The sequence below is a fragment of the Electrophorus electricus genome, chromosome 4 (assembly GCF_041902795.1).
Source record: "Electrophorus electricus isolate QZ-2024a chromosome 4, ASM4190279v1, whole genome shotgun sequence".
Lineage (NCBI taxonomy): Eukaryota > Metazoa > Chordata > Actinopteri > Gymnotiformes > Gymnotidae > Electrophorus > Electrophorus electricus.
Genome location: NC_137500.1, coordinates 22,701,157 through 22,717,211, shown reverse-complemented (window position 1 = coordinate 22,717,211; position 16,055 = coordinate 22,701,157). Strand labels below are relative to the sequence as shown.

Below are 16,055 nucleotides of genomic sequence, written 5' to 3'. Positions count from 1 at the left end.
GCCGGGAACGACCGGCCCGCTTTCCTGGGTTGCCATTGGCTGGGAGGGTGCCGAGGGGTGGTGGCACGCGTTTATGAGTGGTACTTAAAGGAGCTGCTGCCCTGGGGTGCTGTTCTTCACGGCCACACTCTCATTGGTTCCCCGGTGTGCTAGGTAATAACACATGCCCAACAGCAGTAACTCTGCTAATGGTTAGCTGCTCTGTGGGGAGGCCTTGAAACAGACGTGAGGGAGTTAGCACACACGTTCAGATCTGCGCGCATAATTTCCTATTAAAGAGTGCTGAAGAATTGCTGAATGTGCACTGAACGAGGACGTGAAGTCTGTTTTAGAGCTGCAGAAATCAGTTATTGTTGATGATTTGTTCACGCTAAACCTCAGTAAGATTTGGATAGCCCTTGTGTGCATTTAGATCTGAAGCTGAGTGAACATATCCATACACTGCTGCGAAAACCACATTTCACCTGGTTTCCTTCCTGCACTGTTTAGTTGCATTTCTGGAAAAAGGATACATCAACAATAGCATCAATATCAATGAATTTTGGTTGTGACCATAAACTAACAATGTTAGAACTGCACCCGTATAGTCAGTAGGAATTTAGTCTGGGGTCTTGAGCAAAGTCCCACTCCCTCTCCTGTCTGCTTGCCTCTCCTCTACATCTTTCTACCCCACCACCCCTTACACTGTTTCATATACCTTGGTGCTTTTATCCTGAAGCTGTGCTTCAAAAAAACAAAACAAAAGAAAACAAAAGAAAACTAAAGAAAACAAAACAAAAAGAAAGGTTCATAGCTGGAGAAAAACGGGCTTCTTGATGCTTGGAAGCTCAGGACATTTACCAGGAGATTTATGGCCAAACTCCAGCAGTCCCCCTGCCTGCCCTGGAGCCTTGTCTTCTCTTAGATATCCTCTTGGAGCCATGTCTTCTTTCATATAATATAATTGATGTCTTATGACAGGATTTAGGACACACCTGTATTAAGACTTGTAAAAACACAGTCAGTTGCATTTTCATTTGCATAAATATGCAATTCCAGACATCTTTAATACAGGAAAGATATCTCAATAGACATCTTTAATCCAGGAATGATATCTCAACAGAGATCTTTAATCCAGGGACGATATCTCAACAGACATCTTTAATCCAGGGATGATATCTCAACAGACATCTTTAATCCAGGAATTATATCTCAACAGAGATCTTTAATCCAGGAATTATATCTCAACAGAGTTCTTTAATCCAGGGATGATGTCTCAACAGATATCTTTAATCCAGGGATGATGTCTCAACAGAGAGCTTTAATCCAGGGACGATATCTCAACAGATTTATTTAATCCAGGGATGATATCTCAACAGACATCTTTAATCCAGGGATGATATCTCAACAGACAACTCTGGAACACTTTACCTCAATCTCTCCTCTCTGCTCCTCACTTTCCTCCTTCAAATCTCATTTTAAAACACATGTCTTCCCAACACTATTCATAATTTATCTGTGTTTGTTAATTATTGTGATGTTTGTGTCAATTGTTTTTTTTCTCCTCCATCTCTGTAGTTGTAAAGTGACCTTGTGTCTTTGAAAGGTGCTATATAAATTGAAATTACTACTATTATTATTATTATTATTATTATTATTATATTTAATCCTGGAACGATATCTCAACAGACATCTTTAATCCAGGAAAGATATCTCAACAGTCAAATTTTTTGACATTCTGTTAACCCATGATAATGAAACCTAGTCCTCTACTGTCAACATGAAAGTGAAAAACATCCGAGCACATCACATATAAAATCTTTATAACAAACCTTAGAACACACCACACACTTTACATACTTTAAATGCTTATTAAACCTTCAAACCAACTTAAAATTTAGATTCACCCATGAGATCTGCTGATGAAGCTAAAATTACATGACTCAGAAACATTAAAATCTCAGTATGTCCTGACAATCACCTTGTTATTGGATGAGTTCAATACTGGCAAGCGATAACGTTAAGTGAAAATTGAAACAGCTATTAACCCAACTATTTGAACAATTTAAGGTGGAGGAGGGGGGTGTTGATGTGTGAGAAAACAACTCGTGATTGTAGGTCCCATGATTTCAGTACTCAAGACTTGTGAGGGGTGGGTGAGTGGTAAGAAAACACCTCATTTATTGTAGGTCTCATGATTTCAATGCTCAAGACATATTCTCTCCTCCCTTCCCTAAACACACGTATGAACACACACACACACACACACACACACACACACACTCACGCACTAATTAAAATGTGTGGATGTGATACTTATGAACAAGACCAGGCATGAGCTACAGACAATACTGAAGTCTTACTTTAAAAAAAATAGCTTTATAGGCGAAACACGTGATAATCTTTCCACTCTAAATTATTATTGTTATTTAGTTGTTAAAAAACTGTCTTTCAGTAACTACTATGAATAACAACAACAACAACAACAACAATAATAATAATCATCATCCTCATCATCATCATCCTCCTCCTCCTCATCATCATCATCCTCATCATCATTTCAAGTTAATTTTGACTATTTCTATTGATACATTTGACATGCCAAAAATTAACTTCGTGAGCTGGTGGTATCAAAATGTGTTAAAATAAATAAATAACAAAAACGAACAAAAATTGAGCTGCAAGTTATTTTTAGGACAACAATATTTTCTTGAAATTTTGTAGAATTTGTCTTTGCCGGATAAATATGTTCAAACTTCTTTTACATATCCATTAAAATTGTAAATAAGAACACACAAAAACACAGAGAAACAGACTGAGAGAGAGAGAGAGAGAGAGAGAGAGAGAGAGAGAGAGAGAGAGAGAGAGAGAGAGAGAGAGAGAGAGAGAGAGAGAGAGAGAGAGAGAGAGATCTGAACAGTATTGCGGGTTTTGATTCGCCTGCAGTGGATCTCTGTGATTATAACGGGCAATTCCAAAAAATTAAGAGGACACCGTGACCAGCTACAGCAAGACGCACGCGCTTTGATGGGCTCAGCAGAGGGTATAGCGAGATCATGCGCGCGGTGCGGAAATTTGCACGAGTTAAAGATCTTCGACAAATTAAAGAATCACGTCAGCCTTAAACACCCCCCCCCCCCCCCCCAAAAAAAATACTACGTTCATAAAGATCTTCTGGATCATTAATTTTTAGATGTAGGCTACCCCTTTAACAACATTTATTTGTTAATATCATAGCACTCTTAATAACACCTTAAAAAAAAACGACTTTTACATGAAACCTTTCATCCAAGAAGTAACGGCATCAAACTTTCCTCGCGACTCTAGCGAGCCGGGTGACGTAAACACGTCATTTAGGCAGTACACTCGGTGCGACACGCAATACCAAGGACAGATTTATCCGGACCTGCAAAATGATTATTCCCTCTCACCGTCAAAGGACAGAGAGGGAGGGGGAGGACCAAGCGAGTGGTGCAGCACTTAGGAGAATTGAACATCTCTAGACATGGCACAACGTGAGCGCGTTACTGGAGCTGGCCCGTGCGCCGCAGACCGTACAAGAGCTGAATGATAACCATGGCAACAGCAGCAGTAGCAGCAGCACCTCGAGCGGTGATCCGTTCATGAGCGTATAAACGGTGAAAGAGCTCCAGTCATACCGCGGCGCGTCGTTAAATAACGCTTTCTTGGCTTGGACGGGAGTGGGATTGTGATCTTAATGACATAGGACCAAAGCGGGAGAAGGGGATTTGATCACAGGGTCGCACGGCGTCCTTGTGACAGGTAAGAAGCCCGAGATTGCCTTATCGTCACGGTTCGTCCGTGAAACGGTGAGTCGCTTGGCTGCGTCCCTCGACTATTGTGAAACACGAGACCGTTGGCGAACCCACAATGTGTTCTGCGTCCGGATCGGAAGTGGTGATGTTGTAAATTCATTAAACGATTGAAGCACCGACGCCACACAGATTTTGGAATTGTGGTTTTATTGTAGTTGTTTATTTATTTGTTTGTTTAGTGCTGCAGTACTCTTAAAGACAAGTAACACTATGTTGTGCGGCTTTCTGGCCTTTGCCAGCAGAGAGAGTAGCCTTACATATCTAATATGAACGTATGGAATGCGCATTATGTTAGTATAAAGGACGGACCATCTTTCTAGTTTAAGAGCCATGTTTTTTTCTATCTTATACAGTCATTACTGACGATTAGTAAGTCATAACTGTAGGTCGCAGTAACACTTGCGACTAACTCGGGTTTATGCGTTTTGGACAGCTTTAAGGGTTTTGTGGTGCGCACTGTTATACGCTGGGAAAGCAGCGTGAAGAAAATATTTATTGCATGTTTTAAGTCCCATTTGGTCCAGTATACACCAGACGTTCAAAACAGATATGTCATAAACTCACATAGAGGGCAACATGAACTCTGACATGGAAATCAATGAAAATTCGTTAAGGGGGAAAATTTTCTTATTTAATTATACATTGATTTGAAGTGGAGATTGTAGGTCTATGACTGTTTCGCATGTGTCCAATTGGGGCTCCTCAAAAGTGATTTCTTTTTGTTTTGTAATCATCTCCAGGCATCAGCTGCTCTTACGTAAGTGTCTGTCATCAGGGCTGATCTTCTGTCTGCTTTTATCTGTATGGAGTGAGAACTTACTGAGGTTTCTGAAGTGGGTGATACTGTGAGTTATGGACAGTCAGAAAGTTGTGTTTAAAAGATGTAAGCAGAGGGGATCTAGTCCCCTCTGCAAGGTTTCCAGCTGGAAATGCTGTATATCGATGAGTAGTGTTTCCCTAACTCAAGGCTGCAGAAGGAATCACATGTCACCTTTTCATATGGACTAAAGTGAGCTCACCTCTAATGGCCAGGACAGTTAATATGCATAGTTTAAAACATAGGGCTTAAAACATAGGACTGTTTCTTCTTCAGAGATGGGTTTAGAGTATTTAAGATGATTTTTTTTTTTTCAATATCTAAACCTTATTTTCAGTAAGCCCACCAGAGAATATAGCATGCAGAGAAATAAGGTGAAGGAGAAACCATTTGGTTAATCTTTAGATCTGCCTGAGGCTAGTGTAAAATCTGTGGTTAAGTCTTTGGTTAGCATGATTTATTTTAGGTTTAATCCTGCATGTGGTTAGTATAAAACTATGTGGTTTGGGTAAAAGAAAATGTCTGTTATGAGGGTAAAACTTGTCTGTACTTAGTCTGGAACCTGTCTGGCACAAAGATAGCTGCAAAAACACTTTATGTGAACACAGAATTGAGGGGATCACAACTTCCATGGGATGTTGCTTTAAATGAGAATGTGTGTTCTAGAATGTCCCCACACACACGCGCGCACACACACACGCACACACACACACACACACACACACACACACACACACACACACACACACACACACACACACACACACACACAAAATCACAAAACATCAAGGGGATATTGCTTTAAATGAGAATGTGTGCTGTAGAATGTCCTCTGTTTAGAACTGTTGTCCTGCTGCACTATGTAGGTTATCAAATATGTATGCACACATACATGCGTGCATACACACAAGGATGCACAGCCGCAAACACACACACACACACACACACACACACACACACACACACACACACACACATCTGCTTTCAAGTCATGTCTCAGAGAGTACCAGAAACAGCAGAAAAATTCAGCCTGTGACATTTGACTTGTGTCTGTGGCATTTAAGCCCTGGCATAACAAACCTGAACTAGTTTGGGATGCAGACAGCCACCCTGAATAATGCCATGATGGGGGGGTGTGTGACTGGATTACTACTGACATCCCCATTAAACACTGCGTATCCCAGGAGAGTGGTACACCACTGAGTTACATGCTGGCAGCATCTGCAAACAGACGCAGGTCACATGTGCTGGCAGGGCGCAGACCGCTGATGTCAGAGAGGCAGTTCTGGCATGGAGAAACTGCAGGGCTTCCGGGTGACTCAGGATTGGCTAGGCTCCAATCTTCAGACAAATCACAATCCAATGGGCTGCACACTGGGAATAACAGTAACGCGTGGTTTTAATGTTGACCCACACTGACACCCCTCTGACTGAAACCGGCGAGGGCTTCGTGGCTAGGCTGACCCAGCTGTGGGGTAGGACAGAGAAGCCTACCTTCTGGGAACCTGTGGTGCCTCAGACTCGAAGGGGAGTCAGGGAGTCAGGGGAGAAGGTGATGGAGTTCCTGTGACTTTGCTTCTCACAATAAATCTAAATTCAGACAGAGTTCTGGAATTCTCAGATCAGGTCTCAAAATGTGAAACTTTTGTGCTATATCAAGTTATTAACTCCAAACAGGTGTGACAGTTATCATATGGAGAATGTAATGATCACCCAGACTGGCAGTTAGTTGACAGTTAGTTATCTCCTGTGCAGTAGTGTTGGGCAAGACATGGCAAATGGGAGCAACACTTCTAAATAATCTTCTAATACAGAAGACAAGGCACCAGAAGCTTCTGATATGGCTATAGCAACTGCATTTATTGATTATTATAGTAGAGTCACGGAACACTTATACCTATGGTAGCTCGTAGAAGACAAACAGGACAATCATTTATTCAAATGACCTACAAGTAGGACTCATAATCTGAGCTGTTAGGGCTAGTGTGTATGAGTTGGACTCATGATCTGAGCTGTTAGGGCTAGTGTGTGTGCGTAGGACTCATAATATGAGCTGTTAAGTCTATTCTGTGTGAGTAGGACTCATAATCTGAGTTGTTAGGCTTAGTGTGTATGAGTTGGACTCATGATCTGAGCTGTTAGGGCTAGTGTGTGTGCGTAGGACTCATAATCTGAGCTGTTAGGTCTAGTCTGTGTGAATAGGACTCATAATCTGAGCTGTTAGGGTTAGTGGGTGTGAGTAGTACTCATAATCTGAGCTGTTAGGGCTAGTGGGTGTTCTTAGGAATCAAGGGGCTAGTGTGTGTGAGTAGGACTCATGATCTGAGCAGTTAGGGCTAGTGGGTGTGCGTAGGACTCATGATCTGAGCAGTTAGGGCTAGTGGGTGTGCGTAGGACTCATGATCTGAGCTGTTAGGGCTAGTGGGTGTGCGTAGGACTCATAATCTGAGCTGTTAGGGCTAGTGGGTGTGCGTAAAACTCATGATCTGAGTTGCAGTGAGATCGTGCATCTAGAGGGCCAGACCCTCTCGTGTGATCTCTATAATTGCCTCCCAAAATACACCAGTGCACTAGGGTCGAGTGCATGCCGTATGAATCAAGCAGTGGGTCTGAGTCTGGTCTAATGATGTGATGATGCTCCCTGCATGCCATTTCATTCAGTGCAGTGCATGCATACCTGTAATGAAGGCAAGATTTACACTCTGGAAACCTGGAAAATGGAAAGCAATTTTCGGGGTGAGGTGAAGTTGATAAATAGAATTTAGGGCATGGCGAGGTTTATAAATAGAATTTAGAGGTGAGGTAAGGCTGATAAGAATCCATTTATTCCAACAGGGAACTTATAAAGTGCATTAGTAATTTGAACTTTGTGTAGATGTGTGTGTGTGTGTGTGTGTGTGTGTGTGTGTGTGTGTGTGTGTGTGTGTGTGTGTGTGTTTTAGAGCAAAAGACTGCATGAAGGGGGATAAAACTACGTCCATGGCCACGTCCATGTTCCCATTGGATTAATCTCACGTACCAGACAGCTTCAACTCATGCGCCGACAGTACAAGCCAACGCCAAGATGTCTGCATACAAAGATGATCGTTTTTATGCACTGTTGTGGAGAGGCCTGTAAGAGTGACATCGGCAGGATTTTTGAGTCTCGTCTTATACTTTTGAACCCTATAAGACACAGACGCTATTCCAGTCATGCAGGACAGAGGAAAAGCATCAAACACCTCACTGGGCTCTGAATAAACAAACAGTGGTAATGAAAAAGGGTTAGAAAGGCAACAAATGATTAGATGGCAGAGATAGGAATACTTCTCAGCACAGTGCTGCAGCAGCACTATGAAGCTTTGTCTGTTGCCTGTGACATTTCACAGATTCCATGGTCCTAAACCCAAATCCTATGTTCTATAATGTAGAATTCTGGCCAGCAAGGTTAGTAACTGATGTAGAGAACCATCTCTTATGTTTTCTTCCTTTGCAATGTATGCATGTTTACAATACCACTTTATATACATAACTGAGCAATTTATTGGTGACTAAGCTACAGTACATTCTGTTTTGCCTTTCTAAGCTCAAGATGGGATGTGTCATGCAATGTTGCAGCTATGACCTCTTCATTTCCCCTGTAAAAGCATTCTGGAAGTGATCTGGGTATTCGACAGTTAACCCTTTTGGAGGTCAAGGCAGTTAACCTTTCAGGGGTCAAGATAAAAGCCTTCTGCGTTTTGGAGTGATTAGTGGTTGATGGGTTTAGCTCCATTTGAGGTGGAATAGAAATGATGTGGGCACAGACAAGCTTTCACATGTGCATTCTCACAAGCGTTCGCTTGGGCATTCTCACAAGCTTATGCACACACACACAGGGACACAGCCATAAACACCCATATGCATGTGCAAAGACATGCCAGCATGTCCACATACCCAGGTATGAAGATGAGTATATAAATGAACACTCATGCAAAACCACAGGGACATATGCACACATAGCCTGAGTATAAACACACACAAACACACACACACACACACACTCACACACACACACACACACACACTCACACACACACACACACACACACACACACACACACACACACACACACACACACACACACACACCTATACCTATTTTCAGTCTTTATAGATACTGGAAATCCCTTCATTAAAAAAGATTCACATTCATTTAGCACATGCACTCTTCTACAGTGAATATCAATTACAGCGAGGTTGCCCAAGGACTCACAGGACAAGGGCCCGGTGCCTGTGGAAACCTACACACTCTTAATCCCTGTAATAAGGACCAGTGTGTTTACTGCGTCCCATAAGTGAGGGCTCTGCATCAGATGTAACAACAGCCTTTGTTCCAATAACTGTTTACTACATTCTGAAACTATAACATGCGTTTGGATTGCTTCACTTGTTCCCTTGCTACTATTCCCCATATAGAAAAATCTATTTAGTTCTCTGCTTAGGGAACTGGCAAGCAAAACAACGCTGCAGTTTTGGACACCATGTTCCAAGATGAGTTATGTTGGCAACACCATTGAAGTTTTGGACACTATGTTTCAAAAAGCGTTTGGTTGGCAACCTAGCAACAGTTATTATCCGATTCATGGACATAGTGAGAATTCTAGCACCACATATTCTAAAAAAACCTCACTGCCTCAAATTGCCAGATGTCTAATTCCCCCCAAAACGTGTCCTGGCACTGTATTAGACAGAAGCCCCACCTCCATGCAGCAGTGGGATCAAGCCCAGGGTTCAGTCCTGGAGGACAGCAGCAGGGTCAGCAGCTTTTGAAAAGAGCCCATATATATATATATATATATATATATATATATATATATATATATATATATATATATATATCGCCTGCTCTGTCACTGTGGGAGCAAGGATATTTCTGGAGTTATGTACCGTGACTTTTCAGAATGTCAACAAAATGGAAAGGCATTCACCTCGTCTGTCGCCAACCAGTACATTTCATAAGCCATTTTGTGTTCAAGCGAATGAAGTGTGTATTTTGGTGCCAGTAATTCACTGCCAATTATAAATGAGCGTGTCAGAGTACTGGAAAGCCGAGCTCCGTAATAAATCTGACAGACATGCTTGGCGAAAAATGGAAAAAGGTTCATTTAAGAGCCGAATTTAACAAAAATATGTCATGGGTCTGCATTGTTGAGTTGTTATAGTGTTTTAGGGAAAAAACATTATCTAAGACAAAATGATGCAAGTCAATAATCGTAATATAGCAAAAAAGTCTGCGTTATGCAGTGCTGCTGATGTAGTGTGGATTCTGCACAGCTGTATCGTGCTCTTCGAGTGGAGATGGCCACGGAGTTACACACACAGACACCATCCAAGGTCGAGGGTTAAACAACAACAACAACAACAAAAATGTCACACACAATCTGAACAAAATGAAACCATGTTACTGAGTGCTACTCCATTAGCCGAGCACGTCGCTGACGGATCACGAAACCAGAACAAAGTGTTTGACATCCAAACACATTTTATTACACCATTCATCTGCACTCTCGTTCCCTCTCTGTCTCTCTTTGTCTGTCTCTCTCTTGCCTCTTTCTCTCTATGTCTCTCTTGCTCACCACTCTTTCTGTTTCCGTCTCTTTCTCAAAACACCAGAGGAGGCATGAAGACATGAAGGCCGTTGCGAATCCGAAGACGTTCAGGTCACACTGGAACATTAGTTTCCTCTCTACTGTTTTTTTTTTCTCTTTCTATCTTTCGTGGGTTAAATCAAAAGTACAACACTGAGATAAGCAGTCTGGGATTCTGACTGACCTAGACTAGGTCTGGGATGTCCTTGTACAGTACTTTGACTATTTAATAAGGAACACAATATTGTAAAATATTGTAAAATGTAAAATAGGTCCAGTGTTAGCAAACATGGTCATAAGTCTTTGTAATGATTTTGATAAATAATAGTTGCAGCAGCAAAATCACAAAATCAATAAAAATCACAAAATCTCGCTAAATACACTCGCTAACAAACTCCAGTCATAAGTTTTAGGTCTAAAGTGCTTATATAGCACCCTTTTCTCATTCATTGGATTTTGCAAGTTGACAATCTCTTCACCTCATTGGCCACATGACTTAAACACCTTTGAAGCAGAACTAAGTGCTTACTGCTAACAGCTAATGTGCTTATAGCTGTTGTACGCGATGTTGCTTTGCTATCGTCCATCGCCACTAAAGGAGTCCAACTCTGGCCTTCAGTGCCAGACCCTCCATCCAAACCTTTTTCTAAAGCCCCTTCCTTTGATGGCATGCACGCTTAGCAACTTACCTACCCTTCTCCATGCGCAGGGTAAATAACGGACAGGTAGAGAGCACCGCCACCTTATAGAAACGTTTCCTTATTGCTTATTACAGCTGGATTGTGTTGGTTACAGAGCCCAGGACAGTCCCAGAGGCTTTCTTTAGAGCAACAATTTTTCCTGATGACTCTCAGGATATAAAGACATTTTAGCGTCCTTAAAGGAGATTGCTCACATCAGCTAAAACTCAAATCTTATGTGGAAATTTTATTTTATTTTTTACCTCAGGCTAAGAAACTGGAAGGGTTATCTATGACAGATAATATTGCGAACATCCATAAAGACCAGAGGCCACCTCTTCAATAGGAGATGTCAGATTGCAATATAAATCACTGTAATCACTTTAATCTGATTATGTGTAAGCAATATAATTGCCTTACAAAAACCCATAAAGATTTAAAGACTGTTTTGTCACCTTTAATAATTTAAGCAGTACACAATGTTTTAGCACTTTAAATGTAGTTTACAGCAATTATTACAATAAGAGGCTGCTACACAGAGGAAACCACCAGATAGAACCACCCCAAACAGAATTACTTATAGCATTAAAACAAGTTCAATTACTTTAAAGGTGCAGTTACTAAAATTTTCTAAGGATCTCTATGGACCGGAAGCTCTCGTATATGGTTTAAACGTCACAACTCGTAAATAATTCAATGAGAGTCAGTAGGCTGCATTCATCACTGTAGCTCAGTAGCTTGTTCACTCTTTTGCTGCGAGACCTGTTGTGTGATCTGAATGAGTTTGGGCAAAAGAATGAGCTTTGCATTTCTCCATGTACACAGCTCCGGTTTAACCCCTGACTTGGTGCAGTGGCGCTGTCACGTGTTCCTGCTGTGTTTGTTCAGTTTGATATCCGCTCACCGGTGAGACGTCGTGATTACACAGACAGGCCAACAAACTGAATAGACATTTTAAATTCAGATCACCAAGTTTTAATGTCTTTTTCTCACTCTCCATTGCACTCAGTCTGAATCAATGTCTCTCGCTCTTAGAGGACAAAATGTCCACTCAGGTGCCAACTGCCCCCCCGGCCCCCAGACCAAATGTCCCGGTGCCTCTGGCGGATAGCAGGCTGGACTGCAGCCAACTGAGCAATATCGTGATTGCAAACAATCATAGAGAAGGGGAAGGAGACTCCTGGGGTGACCCTGGGAGTATGGGCTCAGGAAGGAGCCTTAAGAGGGAGCTGTCACACCCTGGACCACTGACCCTGTAGAGAGAGCTGTTATACACTGAACCACTGACCCTGTAGAGAGAGCTATGTCACACCCTGGACCACTGACCCTGTAGAGACAGCTATTTTACACACTGAACCACTGACCCTGTAGAGACAGCTATTTTACACACTGAACCACTGACCCTGTAGAGAGAGCTATGTGACACACTGAACCACTGACCCTGTAGAGAGAGCTGTCACACCCTGAACCACTGACCCTGTAGAGAGAGCTGTTACACACTAAACCACTGACCCTGTAGACAGAGCTATGTTACACACTGAACCACTGACCCTGTAGAGAGAGCTATTATACACTGAACCACTGACCCTGTAGAGAGAGCTGTTACACACTGAACCACTGACCCTGTAGAGAGAGCTGTCACACCCTGAACCACTGACCCTGTAGAGAGAGCTGTTATACACTGAACCACTGACCCTGTAGAGAGAGCTGTTACACACTAAACCACTGACCCTGTAGAGAGAGCTATGTTACACACTGAACCACTGACCCTGTAGAGAGAGCTATTATACACTGAACCACTGACCCTGTAGAGAGAGCTATGTGACACACTGAACCACTGACCCTGTAGAGAGAGCTGTCACACCCTGAACCACTGACCCTGTAGAGAGAGCTGTTATACACTGAACCACTGACCCTGTAGAGAGAGCTGTTACACACTAAACCACTGACCCTGTAGAGAGAGCTGTTACACACTGAACCACTGACCCTGTAGAGAGAGCTGTCACACTCTGAACCACTGACCCTGTAGAGAGAGCTGTTATACACTGAACCACTGACCCTGTAGAGAGAGCTGTTACACACTAAACCACTGACCCTGTAGAGAGAGCTGTTACACACTGAACCACTGACACTGTAGAGAGAGCTGTCACACTCTGAACCACTGACCCTGTAGAGAGAGCTATGTGACACTCTGAACCACTGACCCTGTAGAGAGAGCTGTTACACACTGAACCACTGACCCTGTAGAGAGAGCTGTTACACACTGAACCACTGACCCTGTAGAGAGAGCTGTTACACTCTGAACCACTGACCCTGTAGAGAGAGCTATGTGACACACTGAACCACTGACACTGTAGAGAGAGCTGTCACACCCTGAACCACTGACCCTGTAGAGAGAGCTGTTACACACTGAACCACTGACCCTGTAGAGAGAGCTGTTACACACTGAACCACTGACCCTGTAGAGAGAGCTGTTACACACTGAACCACTGACCCTGTAGAGAGAGCTGTTACACACTGAACCACTGACCCTGTAGAGAGAGCTATTATACACTGAACCACTGACCCTGTAGAGAGAGCTATGTGACACACTGAACCACTGACCCTGTAGACAGAGCTGTTACACACTGAACCACTGACCCTGTAGACAGAGCTGTTACACACTGAACCACTGACCCTGTAGAGAGAGCTGTTACACACTGAACCACTGACCCTGTAGAGAGAGCTGTTACACACTGAACCACTGACCCTGTAGAGAGAGCTGTTACACACTGAACCACTGACCCTGTAGAGAGAGCTGTTACACACTAAACCACTGACCCTGTAGAGAGAGCTGTTACACACTGAACCACTGACACTGTAGAGAGAGCTGTCACACTCTGAACCACTGACCCTGTAGAGAGAGCTATGTGACACTCTGAACCACTGACCCTGTAGACAGAGCTGTTACACACTGAACCACTGACCCTGTAGAGAGAGCTGTGTCATGTTATTGATTAAGTGTGAGTACAGAAATGTCACTTATGGAGAGATGGAGGTAGAGAAAAAAAGTGAGGAAGGGAATGAGAGAAAGAAATTCATGCACAAGAGCAAGAGAAAAATAGTTTTAGTGTGTGTGTGTGTGTGTGTGTGGTTATGTGATCACATATGAACACTAAACTGCCTACTTTAGCTGACAGAAATGTACATTATTTAATTACCTCCTGTGTACAACATATGCACAATATGTGTCTTCTCTCTGAAGGGTGGTGTAAAGCTTTTGCAAGCCAGAGTCCTCGCTCCAGAACCCAGGACTAGCTCTTTAATTCAAGCCTGCAATTCAAGCCTGCAGGTAGAATCAATTAATGAAAACAACTGAGAATGATATAAAATCATGATAGCGCTTTTGTGTCTCGAACCTGAATGTTTATTGTCGAGCCTGGCTTCGTTGGGCTGACCTGGAGACAGTATCTAAATGGAGTGGGCCACCCCGAGCTGCTCAATGCTACCAGCACAGTGGGTTTCGCTTTTTTGCTATGGAGTAGGGCTCCTGGGACAGGAAAACTTGGCCTTCTGGGACTCACTGTTTGAATAACTGGAGATAGAGGCTGCTCTGGCTCGAGGTTACCCACAGGGCTAGGGGGCCAGGAGCAGTCCTGCTATGGTTCACAACCAAAGTATAGATTTTTTTTTCTTTCCTTTAAAAAGCTAAATCACTGATGATGAAAGCAGAGGGGGGGCAGATGTCTGCTCTGAGGGAAAGTGCCGTGGGTTTGAGGAAACAGAATTTCCCAGTTCTCCTAGTGCCACTTTCAGGGACCCTCTTGGACTGGCCCCCTCTTTCTCATTAAAATAACACAGTGCAGGGGTGATGATACATACCTTTCTGCTTCCGCTCTGACAGAATATATTGAGATTTGTGTAAACTCTGATTCGGGAGCTGCTAAATATTTAGCCTTGTATTAACGCCAAGGAATTCATGCAGTCATTTTTCTTACTCCTCTGTGAACATTCATGAGAGCATGATCTTCTCAGTTAAGGAGCTTTTGTGCTGAGAGCTGTACAGGCCTGTACATGCACCTCACCCTCTCTGTGTCTCTCACCTTAAAAAAGTGCATCTCTAATTTGTTAGGTTCTGACTCATCTGTAACATCTAATACCACATTTTCCACCTTGAACTTGAATTACTTTAGAGGCTAGTTTTAGACAGTAGAAGTACTGTTCTAGAAGTATTTATTTCTTTCAGATGTCAGTGCTTGATTCCAAAGAGATTTTGATTCTCAACATTCAGAAATCCAATTCAGAAATCCAGTAACCCAGAGTGGGATGGCAATGCAACGTTTGAGGCACTTTGATATCTACTACTAGATATTAGGCTTGTACATGGTCATGCACCTTCTACACTCTGCACTTCTCTCCACAAACATCCCTGTGTGAAGTCTGCTATGCCCATGCATTACCAAGCCATACATTTAGTTTTTTTGCCTTTCTTTTTATCTCACTGTGTCTTTTGCCTACACTTGCTGATCCTGTCTACTCCTGTGGTGATATTTGACTGTTATTTGCCTTTTTGGCTTGTTCATCCTGTTTGCCCCTGTATGATATTGGACTGTTTGATTATTCTCCTCTCCTCTTTTTGCGGATGTTCGATAAATCTGTTTTTATACTTGCACATGGTTCTTCTCGTCCACCCGAAACATCACAGAAGACTTTGCCACCAGCATGGACACAGCAAGCCAACACCGCACACCAGAAGCCTTGATTTCGGAACTCATCCAGGACATCTCAGAACAAGGGAGATTGTTAGGAGACCTTCACAGTGAGCAGAAATCTGGCACATTATAGTAGCAATATAGTATAGTTCCAGTTGCCCAGCGGCACTGCACGCCTGCTTCCACCTCCAAATCAGCAACCACTCTCGTCTCTCCCAGCCCGGCCCAGTCCGAATTCAAGGTGGCACTGCCCGACAAGTTCAGTGGTAACTGTTCAAAGTGTAACAGTTTCCTGCCTCAGTGTTCACTGTATGTTGTACTTTCACCGTCTGGGACCGATTCATCCAAAGCAGCTAATGTTGTAGATCTGTTCATGAGCAAAGCCTTGGACTGATCCAAGGCAGTTTGGAAAGGAGAACAAATTCAGTTCATGTCTTACAAGA

At 42.9% G+C, this 16,055-nt stretch overlaps 1 protein-coding gene across 1 annotated transcript in view; it reads left to right on the top strand.

Annotated features, from left to right (window-relative positions):
* The first annotated feature begins 3,363 nt into the window (after nt 1–3,363).
* fam135b (family with sequence similarity 135 member B) overlaps nt 3,364–16,055 on the top strand; it is a 49,828-nt gene continuing 37,136 nt past the window's right edge. Inside the window, exon 1 of the mRNA XM_027016250.3 lies at nt 3,364–3,762. The gene's annotated coding sequence lies outside the window, so the exon portion shown is untranslated. The remainder of the gene's footprint in view (nt 3,763–16,055) is intronic.